Below are 27,437 nucleotides of genomic sequence, written 5' to 3'. Positions count from 1 at the left end.
GTCAGCTGTTATTGGTGCTCTGCCAGAGATAGCCAGAATGTGTTTATTTGCATAGGTTTGCTGCCTGCTTCTGGAGAGCCGGTGATCTAGCATTTGAGTGCCGGAGGCTGCAAAGCTGCATTTTCATCGAGAGAGTGTTTCAGTTGATGAGCTACTCGGATGGAGAGTTGGATGAAATGTTCAAGTCCCACTGAATTATCATCATAAGTGGAGAGATGCAGCTGTAATGCCAGTTCAAGTCCTTGACGGTAGGTAATCAGTCGCGCCGGCTCTTTCCACCAGTCATCTTTCCAATGTGGAGGGAGTGGACAGAAGAGAATGGCGAGGCTTCAGGAGGGAGACATGAAGGTGCAATGAATGCGGTAGTGAAGTGGGAGTTGCAGTTGGTATGTGACTGGGTTTATCTGTTTTGTTATAGTGAAGGGACCAGTAATTGATGCAGGGCCTCAAGACTCCACCTTTTTTTTCCACAAAGCTCAAAGCAGCAGGTGATGTCGATGGACGGATGTAGCCTTGCTGATGAGTCTCCATATAATTTTACTTTGGTAGGGAAAGTGGACAAATCTTTCCTCAGGGCACTTGTTCACCAGGTAAGAGGTCAATTGCACAATCCCATGGTCAATGTGGTGGTCATTGTGAGGCTCATTGGGGGCAGCAGAGTTTGTGTAAGTGGCAATACCATGATGGGATTTCCAAAGACATGCTCTTGGGCCTCTCAATGATAGTGGAGTTAACAGCCAGAGAAAGTGGTTTCTTGATGGGCACAGATGAGGTAGGAAGAGTTTGAGTTGGGAAACAGCCAGGGAAACATTGTGAGCCCCACTTCAGGACGTCTCTGGTGGACCAGGAGATAACAGGAGAGTGATGGATGAGCCAAGAGTCCCCCAGAATCACATTGGCATTGGAATACTCCAGAACCAGGTAATTAAATGGAGAGGAAATTAGAGCTGGTTGCATATCTCACCAGTGGACATGGAGGTCGAATGCATCAGACCACAGTACATGCACAGTCACTGGGTCAGCTGTCATTGGCGCTCTGCCAGAGATGGCCAGAATGTGTTTATTTTCATAGGTTTGCTGCCTGCTTCTGGAGAGCCGGTGATTGGGGATTAGCATTTGAGTGCCGGAGGCTGCAAAGCTGCATTTTCATCGAGAGAGTGTTTCAGCTGATGAGCTACTCGGATGTAGAGTTAGATGAAATGTTCAAGTCCCACTGAATCATCATCATAAGTGGAGAGATGCAGCTGTAATGCCAGTTCGAGTCCTTGACGGTAGGTAATCAGTCGCGCCGGCTCTTTCCACCAGTCATCTTTCCAATGTGGAGGGAGCGACAGAGGAGGATGGCGAGGCTTCAGGAGGGAGACATGAAGGTGCAAAGAATACGGTAGTGAAGTGGGAGTTGCAGTTAGTATGTGACTGGGTTTATCTGTTTTGTTATAGTGAAGGGACCAGTAATTGATGCAGGGCCTCAAGACTCCACCTTTTTTTTCCACAAAGAAAAAGCTCAAAGCAGCAGGTGATGTCAATGGACGGATGTAGCCTTGCTGATGAGTCTCCATGTAATTTTACTTGGGTAGGGAAAGTGGACAGATCTTTCCTCAGGGCACTTGTTCACCAGGTAAGAGGTCAATTGCACAATCCCATGGTCAATGTGGTGGTCATTGTGAGGCTTATTGGGGGCAGCAGAGTTTGTGTAAGTGGCAATACCATGATGGGATTTCCAAAGACGTGCTCTTGGGCCTCTCAATGATAGTGGAGTTAACAGCCAGAGGAAGTGGTTTCTTGATGGGCACAGATGAGGTAGGAAGAGTTTGAGTTGGGAAATAGGAAATTTGAGTCTCTGGTGGACCAAGAGATAACAGGAGAGTGATGGATGGATGTGCAAAGGGTCCCCCAGAATCACATCGGAGATTAAATTCTCCAGAACCAGGTAGTTAAATGGACGTTATGTTACGTAACTCACTAGTGAACATAGAGTTTGAATGCACCACAACATAGCACAGAAACGGTTCCTGAGTCAGCCATCGTTGACGCCCTGCCAGAGATAGTTGAATGGTGAAGACAACTCTCCGATGGACAGTTGGATGAAACGTTCAAGTCCCACTAAATCATCAACATAAGTGGAGAGATGCAGCTGCAGTGCTGATTGGAGTCCTTGACAGTAGGTTTTCAGTAGCTCCGGCTCATTCCTCCCACTTTGAGAGTGAAACTTCAAAGCATAGTCAGTAATAGAACTTTTCACTTACAGGGGAGCCCTCTTCTGGATGCCCGAAGACTTTTCGGAAATGAGAAATTACGTTTTGGAGGGACTAGGCTGGATTGGTTTGATGCAATATTGTCTCTGCCCATTGCAGCCTTCTCCTGGTGAGTAGAGACTGGACAAAGGAGATCTTAGCACGCTCAGGTGTGAGAGCACACTGGAGAAGAAAGCCACTAAAGTCCTCATCTGAGTTAGGTGCTGGATTGGCCATGGGACTGGTGGCGTAGTGGTGAAGAAGAGCTGGTGGGAGTTACGGTAGTGTCAGTTGAGATGGAAGTGGATCCTGGTATGGTGAGGGCACAGCAAAGAGTATCAACTCATTCAGTTGTATGGTCTGGCCTTCTGTGAGGATTTTTTTTTAAACAAACAGTGCAACAGGTGAGTATATCAGAATTGACAGTTAAGTGGCAGATGGTACAATATCAATGGTATCTTTTGATCAGCGAACAAGGAGTCCAAGGGAGCACACACAGAGAATCAGATGAAGACGTTGGAGAACAAGGAGATAAAATGGCATTGGAGATCGCTGAGAATGAACGATTGCTGAAGAGTATCACGCGTTCTTTACAGCATCATGGGTAATGTAGTTTTTCAACTCAAATTTAGCTGTTAAACACGATTATGTTGGAATAATGCGAACTGAGTATACGGCTTTGACGAAAGTATATACCATTGATTAATAATATCTCACAGTAGGTCTGTCTTTAATGGATTATAAGTTATAGTAAAAAATCCCAGAAGAATGGAGTTTATACAACTCGACTTTTGGGCTGTATTTAATTTTTTTTCCCTGATGCCCTCTTAAAATGTTTTTTGAGCCAATGTAGTTCTTCATAATCATTTTCTAACGTTTCTATTTGGTTACGGACTTTGATAGGTAATTTGATCCAGCATCTTCCTGGATAACGGCTTCTTCCTTTTTATAAACATGCATCTCAGCATGAAGAAGGTGAGTAACACATTTGATCATGTAGATCTGGCTTGTTGTCATAATCTCAGCATTGCAATGCATGTAAAAGCACAACACATCAAGAGAGTGTGGGGTGTTACAGCGGTTGTGTGCGTGTTTGTCTCGAGGGGTAATGCTGTAGTTTGAGCCATTACAGGCTGACAGCATGCTGGTTAGCAGTGGGTTTCGCTTCTGCTTCAGCCTGGCTCCACATAATGCATTGCAATGAGGTCCACACACCCGAGCGTGTGTGTGTGTGTGTGTGTGTGTGTGTTTGTGTCCACAGGGTCTAATCGTCTCTCCAACTGCCCACGACCTGTGATTGAGAGTCCAATCTGAAATGGAAATCTGCTTAAATAGCCCTGCTTTTCTTGTTTTACTCCATTAATATACATTACACCCACCACCTATAACTTTACCAACTCATTAGGTATTTCTATGAACACATCGACAACCTTAATTAACACTCCCATTACTGTAACCAGTGTGTGAGCAGTTTTTAAGGCCAGAAACGAACTTTAGGCAAAAACACGAAAGCAGAAGCGGCCCGTGTTACTGTGGCTTTTACAAACCTAGTTACCGTCAAATGTTTGAGTTGTTAAATCAGATGTGCAGTTATCCCAGTAGATAGATGTAACTTCGACATTTCACCTGCAACATTCGCTCATATTTTCAATACTTTTTGAGAATCGCTTACTTTCGCTTAGAACAAAACCGACCAATATTTAAATCTCTCAATAGAACAAATCTGACCATTTTTCAATCTCTTAATAGAACAAATCTGACCAATATTTCAATCTCTCAATAGAGCAAATCAGACCAATATTTAAATCTCTCAATAGAACAAATCGGACCAATATTTAAATCTCTCAATAGAACAAAACCGACCAATATTTAAATCTCTCAATAGAACAAATCTGACCAATATTTAAATCTCTCAATAGAACAAATCGGACCAATATTTAAATCTCTCAATTGAACAAATCTGACCAATATTTCAATCTCTTAATAGAACAAATCTGACCAATATTTCAATCTCTTAATAGAACAAATCTGACCAATATTTCAATCTCTCAATAGAACAAAACCGACCAATATTTAAATCTCTCAATAGAACAAATCTGACCAATATTTCAATCTCTTAATAGAACAAATCTGACCAATATTTCAATCTCTTAATAGAACAAATCTGACCAATACTTAAATCTCTTAATAAAACAAATCTGACCAATATTTCAATCTCTTAATAGAACAAATCTGACCATTTTTCAATCTCTTAATAGAACAAATCTGACCATTTTTCAATCTCTTAATAGAACAAATCTGACCATTTTTCAATCTCTTAATAAAACAAATCTGACCAATATTTCAATCTCTTAATAGAACAAATCTGACCAATACTTAAATCTCATATTAAAATAAAACTGACCGGTATTTAAATCTTCCAATTGCTTTGAACGCTCAGTCGTTTGCCTGAGTCACTTTTGCACTGATATATTTGCTAGACAACACCATAAATACAAAATACAAAATAGCTAGGTCTAAATCCAGAGGGTCACACATATCATTGTTTATTATCGTCATATTGCCTGGCCCTAAAACTTGCTCTATGGGAAATCACTAAGTCACTAAGTCTTTATAGACATAACAGTATGACTTTCTGTAAAGCTGCTTTAAAACCGATGTGCATTGTGAAAAGCACTTTACAAATAAATGTGACTATAATTTGAACTGTAGCTTGAGCTATAACGCATATCCTGGATTTTGCTATATATCCTGCTGTCAGACTCCAATGATGAATATTCTGCGTCTGTGTTTTGAGAAGGTCAGAGGTGTGGTGTTCCGTGCCGACTTCACACACATCGAAAATACAAATCTGTGTGTTTGAGATGCACCACAGACCGTTACTGTCTAGACTGCATATATACACAAACACCAACATCGGACAGCATGAGTCAGACGCTTAAAGAGAGGAGAAAACGTTTTTTTTTTTTTTTCTTCTAGATTAAATGTCTCGATTTCTTAAACGGAGAAGACATGCGTGAGAATATGAGGGTGGTTTTCTTACGCAACACCAGAGAAGCAGGAGGCTAAGTACAAATCTGTCCTGAAGAATAAATTGAGATGTTAAAGAGAACTCATTTGTGATTTTCCTCTCCTGAGGGTGTTTTCTTACTGTGTTTCATTCTTCCCAGAGAACAGACAGCTTTACAAAAGCACCAGTTATGCTGAACAGCATCAGGTCAGAGGAAGGAGTTTCTTCAAACGGTGCCCTTGAAAAAGAGCTGCATAGAGCTGAGTGCAAGTGTGTGTTTGTGCATGAACTCGTCAAGTCATTGTTGCTGAGTTGTGTTTCCCGTGTCCCGTCTCCCTCCCATCCTCGTCGAGTGGTGACGTACGGGCGCTGTAGGATGGACGACCATGGTACTCATTAAGATCGGGAGCGATAGAGAAAATGGGAAAAGAGAAAGAGCAGAGAGGAGATAAAGCGTTTGCTTTTTTGGAGTTATTCCTCTTCGTTATTTTCACTGACCTCTTATTCTCTGTGTTTCTCTCATCTTACAGCGTAAATATGTGATGCGACACTTTAGAGCTGAATGCATTCAGAGCCAAATGAGATTTCAGAGGACAATAGAAAGGTAAACTCTTGCTATTGGGTTGTGAGTTCATGCCGATAATAATATTAGATGACACTTTTTTTTTTAAATCAAAAGCAACTTAATTGTCTTTACACAATCTTTTTTTGTCCAGTACAAATGTCTACACTTTCTCAAATCAAGATTAATTTACTTGAGACATAAAATAAGTCTTGTTTTCTGAAAAATGTATTTAAATTAAGTGAGATTATGTTTAGAACAAGAAAAATATCTGCCAATGGGGTCAGAAAAATAAACTTACTTCAAAGGGAGAACCAGTTTAATTTTTCTGACCCCATTGGCAGATATATGTTCTTGTTTTAAGCATAAAGTCTCTAAATTTGGAAGATTTTGTCACAAAACAAGCCTTTGCTCCTCAATTAATGTATCTTGATTTAAGAGTGTTTAGATATTTTACTGAAATATAAGACAAGAATGCTGAGTAAGAAAATATTTTTTTGCAGAGTATAAATTTTCAGGCCAGCAAGAAATTACAATTCTCCCTATTTTCTAAATGCATTTATCTTATTGTAAATTATTCATTGTGTAAAAAATTATGTTTTTTGGCTTTTAGTATGAATATGTTAGCCTTACTGTTATCTTTGAGCTAGTGTGCTCCAAAACAATGACATAATTCACATTTATAAGCATTCAAAAGTTAGTCTTTCACTCCTGCTGATATGGATCAGTTATTTTGATGATCACTCTGCACTTCAGCTTCTCATCAGATTTTTTTGTCCAATCAAATGCTCTCCAGTGCCCCACCCCCTATATTATAAATAGACGATGAAGCTGCGGCTGAAAACATATCAGACCTATTTTAATTCTGCACAGAATGCTGTATTTTAAAGCGATATGGAGGAGATTAGGAGGAAACTGCGGCTTTAATGATATCAACAGCTCTGAGCTGTGATATAAACTAAACGCTATTGGCTATTTAGAAAAAGGGGAGGAGCTGTTCGATATGCCCCGCCCTCTCTTTCTGTTTCAGTGGAAATTACGTCAACATATTTAATAATGCTGCTCGTTTCAAAGCACTTCGGTGGGCCTTTAAAAACAGTTTGACCTCGTAATTCTTAATCAAAACTCAATCTTCCAGTTATAACCATTGACTTCTCTCTGGTGACGTATGTACTTCTTTAATCATTTAATTCATTTGAACCCCACCCCTTTCTTACAGTTGACTGCAAGCTCGCATTCAGAGTCCCTGACTTACATTGTTTTTTTCTTTGTGATAATATTTTCCAGTTTTATGCATCATAATACTAATATTTATATCACATTCAGATCATAATCTGTCTCTAATCAGTTTCTTTGTTTTTTGTCATTTATTGAGTTGATTTTTGCGTGGCATTTTATCTTTGCACACACAGAATTTGGTGGCACAAAGCTGCCTTAAAGGAAAATTCAGGGTTAAGCTCAATCAACAACATTGGGTTTATTATGATTACCACAAAAATTTATTTTAATAAAAAAAAAAAGCAAAGATCTGGGTTAAAGTGAGGCACTTACAATGGTAAATAGGGCCGATACATAAACATCTCAATACTCGCTTTTTCAATATTGCCACAAGGCCTAAATAATATGCAAGTTAACATGATTTTAATGGGGAAAAAACTTTTCTTAAATACAGTTTTAAAACTTTGTCACCATGGCAACCTTAAAACGACTGTAAAAAATTATGAACCAAACAGCTTTACAGTTCAAAGAATCAACAGAAGTATTAATGTAAGTACTTGTATAAGCTTCACGCTTCTGCTTTTAAGTCCTCCAGCAATTTGCCCCATTCACTTTCATTGTGTGTGGTGCATCATAACCTTGATTTTTACCTTTTTGCAAAGGAAACGAGGTGCGAAATATATTTTTTGTGTTGATCAACATTATGCCACAAACATATTAGTGTCGTACTATTTACGTACACAAACTGTTGATTTAGCTTGCCTTGTATTGAACCAGGAATATTCATTTAAATGTGCTGTATGTAACTTTTTTCACTCTACTAAAGCATAAAAACACCTTATGTTTGCAGATATTTAGGAAACATGGTGAGTTTACATACTCGTTTCTCTGAAAACACTTCTATGGCCAGTTCTCTTACTTTAAAATGTGCGTTCCGTGTTGGAATGTCTGTTTTTGTATTGGCTCCTATTTCAGCCAATAGCATTTCGACACCGCGGGATGCCAGTGGCGGGAAACACAGCGTATTGTAGCCAGCAAACAAACTGGGTCAGAGATTGCAGATTCTACCCAACCTAAAAAGTTTCAGTATCCATCTAAAAATCTTTATGAACGAGAGCATATTAAAACACGGATAAATTGTCAATGGGCTTTATGCACAGCTGCACTACTTCCTGAACTTTAGCCAGCTCCTTTGTTTCCTGTCTGCCATTATTGGACAAACTGATTAATCCAGGTGTGTCTGATTATTGTTGTTGGTCAGACACACCTGGATTAATCAGTTTGTCCAATAATGGCAGACAGGAAACAAAGGAGCTGGCTAAAGTTCAGGAAGTAGTGCAGCTGTGCATAAAGCCCATTGCGCTCGTTCCTGTTGCTTGTCCTTAAACTGGCAACCCGCATGAGCATCGAGTCTGAGGAGGCGGTGGAAACAACGATCTCTGATATTTTGCGGGTACTATCATACACCCGGCGCAATGCAGTATGTTTTGTTAGTTTCAGCCTGATGCAGTTATCATTTTCACGTTGTTTAAATAGCATTTGCGCCTATTTGAGCGCCCATGGCTCTTTAAATAACAAAATTAATACGATTAAAAAAAAAAATGTTTTATTGAAAGAGCGCGTTAGTAATATGCACCTATAGGCGGGTCCACACCACGTGTACACACTTATTACACACACACACACACACTGTTTATTACACAAACAGGGACGCACAGCAGCACACAAACATGCCAAATATTAAAAATAGGGATTTATTATAAAGGATTACAATGTAAAAGATTATTATTGTGTACATAAAGATATGGTGGAATCCGGCTTGTCTAGTTGATGGTCTGCTTGAGCTTTAACCACACACACACACACACACACACACAGGGAATGGGAGATGAGACTCTGGTTGGTTAATTTCACGTTACGCCCAAAAAACACCAATTACTTATTAAGAGAATAGAGGCAACCCTTTTAGACCATGCACCGGGAGCACCGACCGTTTGTCCCGTCATTAAACTAGCAAAAGTGGATTCGAACACGCCCTAAGTGCCCTGCCCTTTAGACCATGCGCTTAGATCATTAAAATAGGGCCCTGCACCTTTAAATCGACAGTGTAAAGATGCCTTCGCAGATTACAGGAAAAGTGGCCCTGGATCGACACCATTGTAGATGTTTGCACATTGTGGGCTTGAACCTACAACCTATACTTTACCATCTTGAAACTTCCTCAGAAATTCAAGTGCACAGCAGCTCGTATCGTAACTCACAGATGCTTTTGTTCGGAGGAAGTCTGCGATGTCTTGCACAGAAAGCCGTCAATGTCCTAGGAAAACCCGGCTGAGGGTTTTGGGATCACCCGGGCCTGATGACAGTTAATCCCTGGAATTGAGTTTTGAGCTGATCGTTGTATGCATGACCTGCAGCAGTCATAACATGGCACACTTGATCCACTATTAACTTGACACCTTATCCAGCTCATCTCGCCTGTCCTCCTCAAACACACTCTTACAGGACACATCACATTTTGAGTGGCTTAACCTTTACCACCAGGCCCGTGTCTGACATAACGGAGTGTAAATGGAAGAGGGCAGGTCAGTAATGAGTCAGCTTTAATGAATTAATAGCCTGCTTTTTGCTCTGTGCGCGCTATTCGCCGACTCTCTGTGTCCCTCTAATGCATGCATGTCTCTCTCTCTCTCTCTCTCTCTCTCTCTCTCTCTGTATTCCCGGCGTATGAAAATCAGCCTTGAAAATCTTTTTGTTCATCAAATGCCGTACAGAGAAGTTCTCAGCTATTCACAAACCGCACCTCAATTATCCTTTCTCTCCTCCTCTGCCCTCATCAATTATGCATACTGTATATTAAATACCTCACATTTGCACATCCGCTGATTTGCATAATTTCTCAGCGTCCCAGTTGACAGAAGAGTAGAAACCGGGTGAGAGGGTGATGCCATTGAACTCTGTTGTTTCCTTCACCTCGGTCTTACTAATCTTAAAGAAATATGCCTGTGTTCAGCATCTGTGCTGTAGACGATCGATTTAACACGTCCCTTGATGCATCGTTTAAACCAACAAGGAAATATGATGACACACAGGCAATAAACATTTGAAATATGCAACTATCACAGTGTTTTGAACGTATAATCTTGACACATTCTCTAAAACTGCAGCTTTCCAAGCCACAAGCGATTGATAATTTATAGCTGTTAAACTGTACCGTTTAAAAATGAAACGGTTTGTAACTTTTACATCCATAACGTAATGTATTTATGAGTGAAACTGGATACTCAAAGAGGAAAAATGTTGAGGAGGACATGGTTTTATCAATCAGGAATTGTTTGAGGAACATTTTGACGGCATAATGTGCACTGAAGCGTTCACAAAAACACCAGGACCGCGTATTAAGAAAGTTTATAGGATTAGTTTTCATTCCATATTGATTTAAACCCAGAATATTCCTTTTATTTTGATGATGTGTGTGATTGTGAATTCTGTGTGTGTCGTTTTATGTCCTGAGAGAGGTTTGGTATTACATTACTGCGCATAAGCTCTTGACATGAGGACAGTGTTGTGTGTGAATGACAGTATTGTGTTGTGGTGAGAGAGATTTATTGGCTAGATAAAGAGGACACAAGAGAGGCTGAGCTGACTGAAGTCTGTAATGTGCTCAAGGGTGATTGGTTTTCATTTTCTCTCCTCCCAGCGAAAGCGTGGAGGAGTAATGGCTTTAAAATACTGCTGTGTGTTTGAGCCAGTGAGTACTGTGCAGCCCGAAGCCTGTCTGGATCCCTATGCCACCATCCATCTGAGATCTGAGGTACTGGGGAACACTTGGGGATGCTCAAACACGCAGAATATGACACGTGTGCTAACCACCATCAACCGATCGAATACTGTGCAAAGCTACAAGATTCACAGACAATTTGAACATGTATAGTGGGGTTTTCCAAGTCAAGCATCACTATAAAATCTTCAGTAAGGGTTTGAACAAACCCCCAATCTTAAGTGTTTGCTCGTCGTTTATGTTAAATCACTTTACCAAGTGTTCAGACAGATTTTCTGAGTGAAAGAAATCCCATTTACAATAATTAAACTCAATAATTCTATCCCTTAAAACTCATCTTTGATCACCAAAATTACATATTTAAATGTTTTTTCCTAGAAAAAAAAACTTCACGCCTTAAAAAATGAATGTAACTCGACACCCTCGCCTCGTTTAGTATGCGTGGTTCTGTGAATATGCAAATGAGCCCCGCCTCCACTCACTCACTCAGCTCAGAGACCCACTGGTTGACGATCACACGTTGATCTGATTGGTTACAAGGTAGTTTGTGACGTCAGAAACACCAGCGATTTCAAACCGTGTTTTTGAGACTGTCTTTGGTTCAATGCAGTTTTAACAGAAAATACTCAGCAATGCTGTCGACTTATGAATTTACACATGGTTCTTCTTAAAGCGTATTAAAAACACCACATAGACGCATAAACAACATTAAAAGCTGGATTTTCACTGGGACTTTAAGGAAGAACCAGAGTCATATCTAGAGAACTGAATATAAGTTGTGGTAGCTAATTTTCAACAGGCAAACAAATATAACTGGCTCAAAACCATGTTTTTAAACCAATGAGATGTCACCGTGGCTGGAGTTGCCACTATGTGTTCCCATTAATAGAAAACTAGTGACAAAATGCCTTGTTGTTGGTCCTGGTCACATTTAGTTTGGAACCGAACTCAGATTAACATGGTAGGGATAATATTTATCACTTTTTTCTTCACCCCGTCACACCTGGTTAGGACTCGGTGTAACAGAGCCTTTAGATGTGTTGGTTCTATATTAGCGACTGACAGCGATGATGCATTACAGAGCTAGCTTGCTGGTTTTGTAATGTGAGTATTAGCATGCAGTGATTTTAGCGTCCCTGAGATGCGACTGAGGCAGAGACAGAAAGCGAGCGCTAGTGTTTGAGAAGAGGACTGGCAGCTGTCCAGACAATAAAGTCATTTTTCAAAGCTGCTGCCAAAATAAGCCCACTAATACATGCTCATTAGGAGCCGTGCAAATAAACCAGGACAACAAGACTCGAGCGCTTCTGGGAATCAGGCGGTGTTTAAGGGTGGTGTTTAAAGTCTCAATGGTCAAGTCAAGTCACCTTTATTTATAGTGCTTTATACAATACAGATTGTTTCAAAGCAGCTATACAGTGAAAATTAAAAAAGTAATGATCAGTGATGCAAACCGAATTCTATGGAAGCTTGTTTCCGCCACAGAATAAAACAGATAATTGCGACTTTTTATCTCACTTTATATCACACAATTGCGAGTTTACATCTCGCAATTCCGACTTTATATTACGCAATTGCAACTTTATATCACGCAATTGCGACTTTATATCACACAATTGCGACTTTATATCATGCAATTGCGACTTTATATCACACAATTGCGACTTTATATCACACAATTGTTTTTATATCACGCAATTTCGACTTTATATCACGCAATTGCGACTTTATATCACGCAATTGCGACTTTATATCACACAATTGCGACTTTATATCACACAATTGCGACTTTATATCACGCAATTGCGACTTTATATCACACAATTGCGACTTTATATCACACAATTGCTTTTATATCACGCAATTCCGACTTTATATCACGCAATTGCTTTTATATCACGCAATTCCGACTTTATATCACACAATTGCTTTTATATCACGCAATTCCGACTTTATATCACGCAATTCTGACTTTATATCACACAATTGCGACTTAATATCACACAATTGTGACAATATGCACAATTGCTTTATATCACGGAATTCTGACATTACTCCAAATTTTGAGAAATAGTCAGAATTGTGAGATATAAACCATTGCAAGAAAAAAAGTCAGAATTGGGCCTTTATATAACACAATTGCGACTTTATATCACGCAATTCCGACTTTATATCTCCAAATTTTGAGAAATAAAGTCACAATTGTGAGATATAAACACAATTAAGAGAAAAAAAGTCAGAATTGCGAGATATAAACACAATTGCGAGAAAAAAAGTCAGAATTGCGACGTTATATCATGCAATTACGACTTTATATCTCCAAATTTTGATCAATTAAGTCAGAATTGCAAGATATAAACACAATTGCGAGAAAAAAAGTCGGGATTACCTTTTTTCTTTTTTAGTCTGTGGTGAAAACAAGCTTCCACAGAATTTAGGTCTTCTGTAAAGCAGCTCTAAAAAAGACAATAGTCTTAATTATTTACCCGAAGGCGGTTCAGTGTTTAATTATTTCAGTTCAGTAACTGTATAAAGTTAAATCGATAATGAAATGAGTTCAATTAAGCTATAAAGCAGCTCTGGAGAAGCAGTCATGTCATAATCCAGCTCAGTTCAGTTCTCACCCAATATTGTCAGTGCAGTCAATAATATTTCTGAATATTAAGTGTCCCCAACTGAGCAAGCCGGAGGCGACGGGTGGCACGAACCCAAACTCCATCAGGTGACAGAATGGAGAGAGAGAAAAAGGAAAAACCTTGGGAGAAACCAAGCTCAGTCGGGGGACTAGTTCTCCTCTAGCAAACAAACGAACATGTAATGGTGTGATTATTGCATCACATGTCAGACTGTGGATTGCTATAATTCTGAATATTTCATCCAGCTTCTTCTGCTTAAAGGAAGTAATACACATTCCTAGTCTTATTGTGCAATATTCATGTTCATCTTCAAAAGGACAAAATGTTTGGCCTCATAACCTTTCAGCAAAATCTAATAACTTGCTCTGCCTCACAGCTTTGCTTTTTAAAAGCCTGTCAATATCTCACATTACGCAAGTAAAATGAGTTGTGAATGATGTTTCATGGATAGTGTTTTTATTAATATTTAGATTTTTAGTTTCTGTATAGTTTTAGTTATATAGAGAAATATGTAATATATTTCTAAGATTTTTTAATTATTTACATTTTAATGTTTCATGTTTTCATGCTAGTTAACAAAAGCACAGCTGCGTAGTATTTAGCCAAGAGACTATCACTGTGCTGAGAAGTGCACAGCCATTACTTTTTAAGTATAGTAATTAGTCTTAATTATATTCGGCCAATCGTCAACCCTAAAAGCTCACACATACCAGAAAACCTTTTCAATTACCAAATAATAGAACATTAAACACTAACAAATCTCCCCTACATTAATATTGAGCAAAGCACATTAAATAACACTTTATCTATTATCTAATTATCTAATTGTGTAGTTAAATTTAACATCTGACAGATATTCAACCTAATTTATTTGTGAGACAGTCTAACAGAAGGAGGGACAAAACCAGTGAAATATCAGTTCTTGTCATATTTTATTAGCATTTTCTACACTATAGCGAAAAAACTGTGATAATGTGAGAAATGTTGAAGGTGTTGAAGTGTTGAAGGACTTTATATCACACAATTGCGACTTTATATCACGCAATTGCGACTTTATATCACACAATTGCGACTTTATATCACGCAATTGCGACTTTACATCACGCAATTCCGACTTTATATCACACAATTGCAACTTTATATCACACAATTGCGACTTTATATCACACAATTGCGACTTTATATCACACAATTGCAACTTTATATAATGCAATTGCGACTTTACATCAAGTAAATTCCGACTTTATATCACGCAATTGCGACTTTACATCACACAATTCTGACTTTATATCACACAATTGCGACAATATGCACAATTACTTTATATCACGCAATACCGACTTTATAACACAGAATTGCGACTTTATATCACGCAATTCTGACTTTATAACACACAATTGCGACTTTATAACACACAATTGCGACTATATCACTCAATTGTGACTTTATATCACGCAATTGCGACTTTATATCACACAATTGCGAATTTATATCACGCAATTGCGACAATATGCACAATTGCTTTTATATGACGCAATTCCGACTTTATAACACACAATTGCGACTTTATATCACGCAATTCCGACTTTATAACACACAATTGGGACTTAATATCACACAATTGCGACAATATGCACAATTGCGACTTTATATCACGCAATTCTGACTTTATATCACACAATTGCGACAATATGCACCAATTGCTTTTATATGACGCAATTCCGACTTTATTAACACACAATTGCGACTTTATATCACGCAATTCCGACTTTATAACACACAATTGCGACTTAATATCACACAATTGCGACAATATGCACAATTGCGACTTTATATCATGCAATTCTGACTTTATATCACACAATTGCGACAATATGCACAATGGCTTTATATCACGCAATTCTGACTTTTCTCCAAATTTTGAGAAATAAAGTCAGAATTGCGACTTTATTACACACAATTGCGACTTTATATCTCCAAATTTTAAGAAATAAAGTCAGAATTTCAGAATAGATATTCAACCTAATTTATTTGTGTGACAGTCTAACAGAAGGAGGGACAAAACCAGTGAAATATCAGTTCTTGTCATATTTTATTAGCATTTTCTAAACTATAGCGAATAAACTGTGATAATGTGAGAAATCTTGAAGGAGTCTGAATAAATCCGCATGATATTTACAGTATATTCCCATATATTTTTGTTCCGTAAGGATAGTCTTCATGCCATAAACAGTCCTGGCCGGAAAGTGTCCGTGCGGCTGTAGTATAGCAAGGTCTTGATTTGTGAAATCAAATTCTCTGACTAAAGCGGCAGTGAATAAGCCGTTAGGCACCACGCTTCATAAAAGCTCATATGCTCGTAGAGGCTGAAAGCGTGAGTGGGGTTTCATTTGAGCGGAGTAATGAGCTATTAATGGTGCTTTAAGGGCTTTCTCGTAGTGTTTGCTTTACGGCATTTGATTTGTTTGTTTGTGTTGCACCACCGACCGCCTGCAGAGCTGAGGCCTGTCTGTCTCTCACAATAGTGCAGATACATGCTACATTTATCTGAAGTGTGCAATAGGGGAGAGTGGATGGCTAGTGCAAAGAAATTACAGTTAATATTGAGATTTTAATTATATGTCTGGAAATGGACGGTCAAGTGCATTGCACTGCAATGCGGGAAACGGTTTCTGTACACTGCAAATTTTGGGTATTACTCGAGTAAATTCAGATACTGTGCACCAGTCTTATTTTAGTATCATTGAGATACTATTACAGTTGTTTTGTTAGTTTTGGTTAACTGTAGGGCTGACAAAATTTACACGAAACGATCTGAAGAGAAAACGCAAAAGTGGCGTTGCGTTAACACTTTTTATTCTGCGTTTAGACGAGCGTTATGGGGGGGAAATCTGCGTGCATATGGTGACGCAAAAGTGTGTAAAATTCGATGTAGTGTGCACTCCAGGCGGCTAGGTGGCGATGTGGAGCACTGAAAGAGAAAGAGACGCTGACACTGTTTTTCATGTTTAATACGGTAAAGCTGCTGCTTTAACCCTCGGTGCTCTTCGCGTGTCGCTCAAAAATGACAGATTTTTGTCAATGAAATGAATACTATATTTTAGTTTGATAATGTTTTGTTATTTTCCTGTACTGGCGCATACCTGTGACGTAAACGCGTACGCGACGAGAGCAGATCGGTGCCTTCACTGTCTAGCAGACTTTTGCGTTTTGACCCTTTTGACGGGAACGCGACGGTGGAGCGTTTTTAAGATTTCCACTCTGAAGGGTGGTTTCACTTTTTGCCGTTTTTAAGCCCCAAAAACGCAGTCGCCGTCTAAACGAAAGGCACATCTGATAAAATATTTTTACGTTTTTACTCGCGAGAGTTCTCGTGTAAACAGGGCCTAAAATATTAGCAAAATTCCGAATCGAATACGTGTGGCAATAAGTGTGGCAATACGTGTGTTAGAGGAAAAAAGTACTGTAGTGTCTCCTAATGCCCACAAGAGGGCGCAAGCGAACGCAATAAGCAAATATAAACCAATCAAGCATCGCATCTTTAATTGAAATTACATGACATTCCCTTTTTTTAGTGCATTACCTTTTCAAACAATTGTTCTTAAATAAAATATAATTTCTTTAATGTACACGCAAGGAAAACTGAACTGAGTTGAACGATCACATCACGGTTTTCTCAAGAGCGGCTAGATATATAAATTAACTAAATGAATAGCTTTTTTACAACAAAAATGAAGTTCACTGAAACTTACTTGTGACGCTATTTTCTTCTAGAAACAAACTTTGTTGCATTATTTTATCACTGTTATCACTGTAAAGCTGCTTTAATACAATCTATACTGTAAAAAGCGCTATTTAAATAAAGGTGACTTGACTTGACTGGATAAGCTAACAAAAACAAACCGAGTCTCGCGCACCTCTTGACACACCAAAAATTCGAATGCACGGTTTTTGCATTCGAATGCATGTTTTTTTTGCATTCGAATGTGTGTTTTTATTCAACGAATATTCTAAATTCAAATTTTTATTTGACAGCCCTAGTTAACTATAACAACCCTGCTGTGCACAGTATGCATACTGCACCAAGTATGCATGATTTTTGCATTCGAATGTGTTTTTTATTTATTCGACGAATATTCGAAATTCAAATTCTTATTTGACAGCCCTAGTTAACTATAATAACCCTGCTATGCACAGTATGCATACTGCACCAAGTATGTGCCAGCTAGCATGCCATTCACAGCCCATGTGTTAATGTACATATAAAGTGCACTCGGGGAGAGACTGAGTGTGAATGATTTGTATAAAGCTGTTAGTGTAAATTGCATATAGCGGGACCCTCAGGAGGCGTGCGCTCGCTCTGACAGCAGGAACGCTGGCCAAGCGAGACAGGACATCTCTTATGGGAGGGAAAATGATATTAGCCTTCGCTGCTGCTGTGATTATCATATATATTAGTGCACGGTGGGTTATGGCTGCGGGCTGCTGGAACGGAGGCTGCTTTAATGTGCAAGCGTCATGCACACTAGGGCAGACACTACAACACCAGGACTGCAGGAACAAACCACACTCACCAGAGGTGGAGACCTACACGGACATTAGCATATCTACATTACTGTCACTCTCTGGTCCAGAACCTTTAGTGAGCTGCCTATACAGAGCATTTTACGATACAATGTTAGGATACAATCTTTTGGTCAGCATTGCATGTGTCCTTCATTGTGAAGGAAATGCACTCAACCCTAAAACAGGCTTTGTGTACCACGGGATACATATTCTTTAGTCTCTTGTTGTGATTTTGTATATGTACATTTCTGAAATACTTAGACAGTGGACTCGTGCATTTTCTGTAAAGCTGCTTTGAAATTATGTGTATTGGGAAAAGCGCTATACAAAGAGGCACGAGAACACATTTTTCATCCAGTACTGTTGTCAGTATTATAGTTGAGTCTGTTTGGAGTCACATTCATTTTCTGTGCTCGTTTTGTCAGTTTGACCTAAAGCCAACATGTCCGTCCATATAGTGCTGGATATTCTGACTTTGTATAAAGTAGGCATATATTAGTTGTACTTTTTTCTGAAAACAAAACAAAACAATACATCTGTTAATATGTGTAACCCTGGATCACAAACCCAGTCTGGAGTCGCACGGGTATATCTGTGGCAATAGCCAACTATACATTGTATGGGTCAAAATTATCCATTTTTCTTTCATGCCAAAAATCATGAGAATATTAAGATCATGTTCCATGAAGATATTTTGTAAATTTACTACCGTAAATATATAAAACATGTATTTTTGTGAGTGAATGCAGCACAATCGTGAACATAAATGCACAACTTTAAAGACGATTTTCTCAATGTTTAAATTTTTTTGCTCCTCAGATTCCAGATTTTCAATAGTTGTGTCTCGACCAAATATTGTCCTATCCTAACAAACCACACATCAATGGAAAGCTTATTTATTCAGCTTTCCGATGATGTATAAATCTCAATTTCAAAGATTTAAGTCTTTACTTATATTCAAGACAAAAATATTGTCTTAAGATGTTGAATTAGAAAATTAAGCCATATGTTGATCATTCTGTTATTTACTGCATTTTGAAAAGTATGTATCCCCACGTTGCCAGATTAGGGTATAAAAAATGTATCTTTTGGTCAGCATTGCATTGTAGTGTCCTTCATGGTGAAGGCAATGCCAGTGTGCATCATAATTTATTGAAATATACATTTATTCAATAATGAAAACAGATAAAAAATATTTCGATCTAATTAAAAAAGCATCCTTTATACAGTGTGTTCTGGCAGTATGCTGCACATTTGGCAAATGCAGGAGACCATCTGGCTAGTCCATGCAGAAAGTGCACATACACACTGCATACTGCAAATATAGTATGGTAGTATGCCACATACTCAAAGTGTGTGTGCATATACTGACTGCTGTACTAGCATGCTACATAGTTCAGTATGCACTGCCATCTATTTTTTTAATAGTTTGTGAAACATTATGCTGTATAATATGACAAATGTTTCAAACTGTAGCATGTGGGTCAAGATAAGGATTTATTGAGTGCAATATGCAAACAAGAAACTATGCTTCTAACCAAAGGGCCAAACACACAACTGTTTGCGAATCTATGGTTTCGGGAAACACAGATCGCTGTTAATACAATGAAGTTTAATAAACAAACTCAAAATAGTATGTTATCTTCACACATTAGTTATCGAAGTTGATTTGACAAAAGATAAAAAGTTGTGATAACAAATCATGAAAATATTTTTACAGTGTAATTACTCCTGGACAGCGATGCCATAGACATATACAGAGCGACCGCAAAAAACGGAAGTTCAAAGACAATATTCTACAGATGGCGGCGCGCTTGTTTTTTAAGCGCGTAAGGTCTATAGTATTGCAGTGTTAACTTAGTGACATGCTAATGCAAAAATATTGTTGTGCGCAAATCTGTCACTTTTCACCTCACTGCTTATTTGTATTAAGTCCAACTTTTTTCATCACCGGATACGTCCAAATTGCATTGCCAAGACAGCATGCATGCAGTTCTCTGTAGAGCTAGCGCACACTCACACACACATACTTGCAGTCATATTATGGTCACCATAGCAGTAATGATGGCTCAGGGCTGGTGGGCAGCTGCAGGCTGTGGTTTTCATATTTTGTGTGTTTGTGTGTGATGAGCTGCTCTAAGGTTTGCGCTGGGTCACTGCACACTTTTAGCAGAGTGCTTTCAAAACTCTGCCCGGTTCTCTCTCTTTCTCTCTCTCTGTGACGTGCAAATCAGAGGGAAATCAAAGACAGAGGAGGAAGAGGAGGCTGGTGATGCCGTTCATCATCTCCAGTTGCTGTCTCCTCTGTAATTTTTGCAGTGCCAGAGGTGTGAAGCGAGGAAAATATGCGGTTTTAAAGAAGCCGAGCTGCTGGAGGCATGACTGCCAAGTCTCACAGAGCTTTTTCTCATTTATTAAAGAGTTAGTTCACCCAAAAAATGACATTTCCGTCATTTGCTCACCTTCAAAAAGTTTTTAAAGCCTTTCGACAAAATCATTTCAAAATCAAGCCTTTATGTAGAATGCATTATAAAGGCGTTCTTAACGTATGTTATAATGCATTTTATCTTTTAATAAGTAATTTTAAACATATATAATATTGGCAGGTTCCTTCTTACATCTGAAATCTGTTGTTTGTCATGTGTTTTAATTAGGGCTGTCAAACGATTAAAATATTTAATCGCGATTAATCGCATTGATGTCATAGTTAACTCGCGATTAATCACACATTTTTATCTATTCTAAATGTCTCTTGATTTCTTTTTGTCCCATTATTTTTTCTCATTTTAATGCTCTTATCAACATGGAAAAGTGGATCGGCTTGCTTTGTGCAAATGTTGTTTTATTGAAAACAACATATACTGCATATACTGTGTTCAATTTCACACTAACATTCTCACTTGGAGCAAATAATCTCTCACACAATGTAACACTGTCCATCAATAAAAGGGTGACAGAAATACTGACGAGGTAACGTTACTGATGTTGACGAGTGGGCGTAGAAACGCATCAGCTGTGTGTGTGTGTGTGCTTGGCCATCAAGTGGTATTTCAGACTTGACGTGCTGCGATGATAGCTCAGTTCACAACGACACAACACACAGATCACGTTGGTTTTGTCAATTGAACCATTTGGCAATTTTTTAAAAGTAAACTTTCCATTCAGCATCCATTTCGACGTCTCGCGTTCATCATTCATCCACTCAAAACGTAATGTTAAAGCGGGTCGCACACCGGACGAGAAGCGCAGCGCCTCGTATTTAAAATTCAAACACATTATGCGTTTTTTATTGCTGGCCATAAACTGAGAAAGTGCGCGTCTGATGTGCGATACGAGTTGTCCTAGACGCGGCTCGGCGCTGCAATTTCGTCCACTCTTTGGCCGGTTCGCATCGCAAACCCAAACAAGTGTGTGCGGCGTGCCTGTTGTCTTGTTTCTGGTCTAGCTAGATCCGGCGTGGTGTTGTAGTTTTAATAACGTTACTAGTTGTTGCAAAAGCATGTGAAAAAAACTACAAAGTTTGCTAGGCGTTAATCTCACGATAAAAAATTGACGGCGTAAAAATGGGTTTGCGTAAACGCCGTTAATAACGCGTTTTAACGGACAACCCTAGTTTTAATAAATTATACTTTCTAACAGTGTAAAAATGGTTACATAAGATCATACAGTGCATTATAAGGTGCATTATAAGGCATAATTAATGCTTTAAAAATACCTTTATAATTCCAAATACATAAAGGCTTTGAGTAAAGCGTTCCCTCATTTTATTGATGTAATTGCCCTAATATAGTGAACTGGCATGAGACATTGCAAAACCTGTCTAATAAAATCTTTAGAAAACTTAATGATGAAATAAAAAGCACATTAAAATCATTGTGATATTAACTGTTGCTTCATCAGCATGCATTTATTTCTAAATTCATTGCTTCTAAAGTACCATCAAAAAAAGCGTTTATGTAGCAAATCCAGCATCTTAAAATCTTAAACAATACATTTTTAAGATGACTGTCGGATGTGTTTGGTTATTGCATCACGTCTTGCTGTTTTTTTAAGCATCTTGCACCATGAATATTGCATTTTTAAGCTAAGCATCTTATTATCTCCATCGTCTTTTGTGTTTTGCAGTCATTCAGGGTTTTAAGTGAACTGAGGGAGAGTAAATCATGACAGAATTTTCATTTTGGATGAACTATGTCTTTAATGCCTGTGGATGTGAATATCACGACCCAGCCGGCATCAGTGACTGCCATTTACATGTCCAAGGATAATCCCACATTATTCCCCAGATCTCAGTTCTCAAATCCCATTTATTCCCACTGATTGAGTCATTTTGGGGAGTAAGCTGTTTATATGCCCTTTCAACGTCCCTGTTTATGAATCAGCCCTTTATCCGGGGATGAATCTGCCTATTCAAAACACTGAAAGATGCCAATCTTCATCTGAAGATTGAACCATCTGCTGTTTTATTGTGCAGATACACATACGTGACCCTGGACCACAAACCCAGTCACATGTCGCACGGGTATATCTGTGGCAATAGCCAACTATACATTGTATGGGTCAAAATTATAAATTTTTCTTTTATGCCAAAAATCCTGAGGATATTAAGTAAAGATCATGTTCCATGAAGATATTTAGTAAATGTCCTGCCGTAAATATATAAAACATGCATTTTTGTGAGTGAATGCAGCACAATCGTGAACATAAATGCACAACTTTAAAGGAGATTTTCTCAATGTTTAGATTTTTTTGCACCTCAGATTCCAGATTTTCAATAGTTGTATCTCCAAATATTGTCCTATCCTAACAAACCACACATCAATTGAAAGCTTATTTATTCAGCTTTCAGATTATGATAAAACAATTGACTCATTTGACTGGTTTTGTGGTCCAGGGTCACATATATTACGTTCTGTTCATTGTGCTGAAGGGTGAAAATGTAAAATGTCTGAGAGGACTGTCTTTAAATGACCTACAAGCATAGATGGCCATTCAGAATCCACGAGTTTCCCTTTGATGAAATAGCCATGATCTAAATAAGAGGTTATTCAAATACTGTAAACAGCACGTTGCCATTGCATGAGGCATGTGATGACGGAAATATTGCAGGATGATGTGATGGGAATATAGATGTGCTCATAAATTCATGCGCTTTGATTTTGTGTGTGCGTGTGAAATGTTTTCACCTCCAAAAGAATTGAATGGAGGTTATGTGTAGAGACCGTGAGCGTTCAAACCTAATGCATCCATCCATCCATCCATCCATCCATCCACACACACACACCCACACACACACACACACACACACACACACACACACAGGCATTTCATCTCTCTTTTTTTTTCAAGGCACGTTAAGAGTTAGTGTGTTGAAAAAAGCAGCAGGAAATTAGATTTGGGACGCTAGTCTGTTGTACCTTTTTTGACTTTGCCTGTTCTTTCTGCTCTATCTATCTATCTATACAGCAGAAAATACATCTGTTCTGCTACTCCCTCCATTCATCCATCCACCCATCATCCCTCGCTCTCTCCATCCACCCATCCATCCATCCATCTATCCATCAATACATCCATCCATCTATCTATCTTCCTTCAACCATACATCCATCCCTCCCTCCCTCCATCCATCATCCCTCGCTCTCTCCATCCACCCATCAATCAATCTATACATCCATCCATCTATTTTCCTTCAACCATTCATCTATCCATCCATACATCTATACATCCATCCATCCATCATCCACCCATCCCTCCATCCATCCACCCATCCCTCCACCCGTACACTCATCCATACATCTATCCATTCCTCCACCCATACACCCATCCATCCACCCACCCATACACCCATCCATCCACCCATCCATCTATCCATCCCTCCACCCATACACCCATCCCTCCATCCATCCACCCAGCCCTCGATCTATCCATCCCTCCACCCATCCATCCACCCATACACCCATCCCTCCACCCATACACCCATCCCTCCACCCATACACCCATCCATCCCTCCACCCATACACCCATCCATCCCTCCACCCATACACCCATCCATCCCTCCACCCATACACCCATCCATCTACCCATACACCAATCCATCCCTCCACCCATCCATCTACCCATACACCCATCCATCCCTCCACCCATCCATCTACCCATACACCCATCCCTCCACCCGTACACTCATCCATACATCTATCCACCCATACACCCATCCCTCCATCCATCCACCCAGCCCTCCATCTATCCATCCATCCACCCATCCCTCCACCCATACACCCATCCCTCCACCCATACACCCATCCCTCCACCCATACACCCATCCATCCACCCATACACCCATCCCTCCATCCCTCCACCCATACACCCATCCCTCCATCCACCCATCCATCCCTCCACCCATCCATCTACCCATACACCCATCCATCCCTCCACCCATCCATCTACCCATACACCCATCCCTCCACCCATACACCCATCCCTCCATCCATCCACCCAGCCCTCCATCTATCCATCCCTCCACCCATCCATACACCCATACACCCATCCATCCACCCATACACCCATCCATCCATCCATCCCTCCACCCATCCATCCATCCCTCCACCCATACACCCATCCCTCCATCCATCCACCCAGCCCTCCATCTATCCATCCCTCCACCCATCCATCCACCCATCCCTCCACCCATCCCTCCATCCATCCCTCCACCCACCCATCCATCCCTCCACCCATACACCCATCCATCCACCCAGCCCTCCATCTATCCATCCCTCCACCCATCCATCCATTCCTCGCTCTCTCCATCCATCGGTTGTAGGCGTGTCGTGATCATCCACAGTCAGAGGTGCTCCAGCTCAGCGAGGGGGAGATGAAGAGGTCCCCGGCTCTCAGGATTAGCTAATGCGATTAGCTGCGTCTCACAATCAGCCGCACTGAATGCATGTTGTAATTACTGCACCTCAATGAGGAAGGTGTGTGTGAAAGATTAATGCAGGTGAGTGGCAGGCTGTGATAGATACGCTCTGCTAACACGCTCTCGGCAGCCAGGCGTGTTTGTTTGCAAATGGGACTGAAGCTCATTTGCACAACTGACCCGAACTCCACAGATACGACAAATGAGGTCTGAGCTGGCGTTGAGGGACTCTAATGCTCCCAAACTGCTTATATTTTTCATGTTAATATCATTTTTTGATACTTGACATGTAAGATCCATAAATCAACATCACTAGTTGGCATAATTAAATTAGTGGCATAAGTTAAATTATGTGAAAACTTTTTGTGATGTGTAAAACCCTGAAGAGCTTTTGTGACTCTTGTTATGTTGATATCAGGAGACAAATAAGTCACGAAAAACCAGATAGAAAACAATAATAATGCACAGCCTCTCTGGGCTTTCGGTCATTATTTTTTGCAAAATTCTGCTTTGGTGCCAGAATAGATTTAAAATCTCTGTACTATTCTAGGTCTTTTGTCTCATGAAATCAGCGCGACATATTTCCACACAGGATTTCTCACAGCTTCAGTTCCATACTGAAAATCAATGGACTTGCGGATTGACTCCAGCTGAAGCGCTGCCCGCTCATTTAGCTCAGATTCAAGACGCTCCTAGCTTTTTTTCCACACAGTTTGAGTCTGCCTTATGCCTTCACGTTTTCTTTTGGTCTGTGATGGAGCGACATCAGAAGTGCGCACCTGAGAGGGAACATTGGCCGTGAATTACAATGTGGCGTGATTACAAAGGTAGAAGAGGGCTAAATAAAGAATAAAAGCGATGGAATTATGTGTGTATTTTGGTGCGAAAGTTATATAGGACTCCACGATGTAACAGAATCCAGTCATAAATATTGAATTTATTGTATAATGTGGAATGTCATAGAATTTGGCAAAGTTTGGATGAATAAATCAGAAGTAGGGCTGTACACTTAATCAAATTGTGATGTGGACTAGTGTCTGTGAATATTTAATCACAAAAATACTTTTTTCCAGCTCACTATATGAGGACATGAACCCTCCAAAATAAAAGTTTGGTTTAACTTAAAATTATGAAGAAAATAATATTACTATTGAGCAGTGCAATGTACTTATAAAATAAATAATAACAATAATACTAATTAAATTTATTAAAACATATTTTTTAAGCAATATCACTTAATGTCATACTTTTTTTTTTTGGATTGATTGCATTACATTTTCAAAAATTTATAAAATTGTTTCGCATTAATTTGATTATCACCAAACCAGTCACATGGAGCAATTTTATGAAATTGAGATTTTTACATCATCTGAAAGCTGAATAAATAAGCTTTCAATTGATGTATGGAACAATTGTGATGATAGGACAGTAATTGGTCGAGATACAACTATTGAAAATCTGGAATCTGAGGGAGCAAAAAAATCTAAATATTGAGAAAATCTCCTTTAAAGTTGTGCATTTATGTTCACGATTGTGCTGCATTCACTCACAAAAATACATGTTTTATATATTTATGGTAGGACATTTACAAAATATCTTCATGGAACATGATCTTTACTTAATATCCTCATGATTTTTGACATAAAAGAAAAATGTATACTTTTGACACATACAATGTATAGTTGACTCCAGACTGGTTTTGTGATCCAGGGTCACATGTGTCACGTGACAGACGCAATGAACCATAAACTATTGTGGACAATAAAGGAACTAAACTAAACTAAAGCTCCTCAACACAAAAGTGTGGTCCCGAAAACACCTCAGTTCTGTCTACTAGTGACACGAAGACTCATTCTGATCACCTTTCGCAGAAAAGGTGAAACATTTCTTTCTAACACATGTTGTGTTTGCTTTTTCAGATCTTCATTCCCCCCGTGTCGTCAGAGAGTCGCCAGGAGGCCGATAGCCAAGCGCTAACATTTGATTGAATTATCCCTCAACATGATGTGGCAGTAAACTGTTATTCCTCCATCTTTCCAACCCTCTGCTGTCTCGCCCCTGAGCGACGACTTTCATCCTCTCTCATTTCTCTGCTGTCATACACACACTGCACTCGCATGGCTTCGGCCTTTTGCTCATTTACGTCTCTGTATTGCTGACAGGCCGTCTGGCTCCTGAGGGGAGGCCCGTGGAGGACGCTCCACCGAATTTACGGTTGTATATAAATATATATATATGAGCATGTGGTTCTTTCAGATTGAAAACATATACTTTGGACCGATTGCCTGCTATGAAGTTCATTCCAGTGCTAATGCTGTTTTGCCTCCCAATCTCGTCAGCTCCTTCAAAGAACGCATCCTATTTTAAGGCATGAGAGATATATGGAAAGGAACAGGGTAAATATTTGAGAGGATCGCAGGCTTTATCTCTTGATTTAATTCGGTTGGTTTTCTCCGGGCTGGCTGTGTGGAGTGGATTCACAGCTGGTAAGTTTATTCTAGTCTAAACAACCCAGAC

General features: G+C 39.4%; 1 protein-coding gene and 1 long non-coding RNA gene across 4 annotated transcripts in view; one reads left to right on the top strand and one right to left on the bottom strand.

Annotated features, from left to right (window-relative positions):
- Positions 1 to 27,400, top strand: part of LOC307004883 — a 43,668-nt gene extending 16,268 nt beyond the window's left edge. For 2 of the 3 annotated variants that reach the window (XR_013799167.1, XR_013799168.1), the window contains 4 exons: positions 5,214 to 5,633; positions 5,775 to 5,848; positions 10,725 to 10,838; positions 26,840 to 27,400. This is a non-coding gene — a long non-coding RNA (uncharacterized lncRNA). The remainder of the gene's footprint in view (positions 1 to 5,213; positions 5,634 to 5,774; positions 5,849 to 10,724; positions 10,839 to 26,839) is intronic. The other variant, XR_013799166.1, reaches the window with a different exon arrangement.
- Positions 1 to 27,437, bottom strand: part of chrm2a (cholinergic receptor, muscarinic 2a) — a 109,443-nt gene that overhangs the window by 21,711 nt on the left and 60,295 nt on the right. The gene's annotated exons all lie outside the window — the stretch shown is intronic.

The sequence above is a fragment of the Phoxinus phoxinus genome (genome assembly GCF_949152265.1).
Source record: "Phoxinus phoxinus genome assembly, chromosome: 9".
NCBI lineage: Eukaryota > Metazoa > Chordata > Actinopteri > Cypriniformes > Leuciscidae > Phoxinus > Phoxinus phoxinus.
This window is presented reverse-complemented; position numbering and strand designations above follow the sequence as displayed.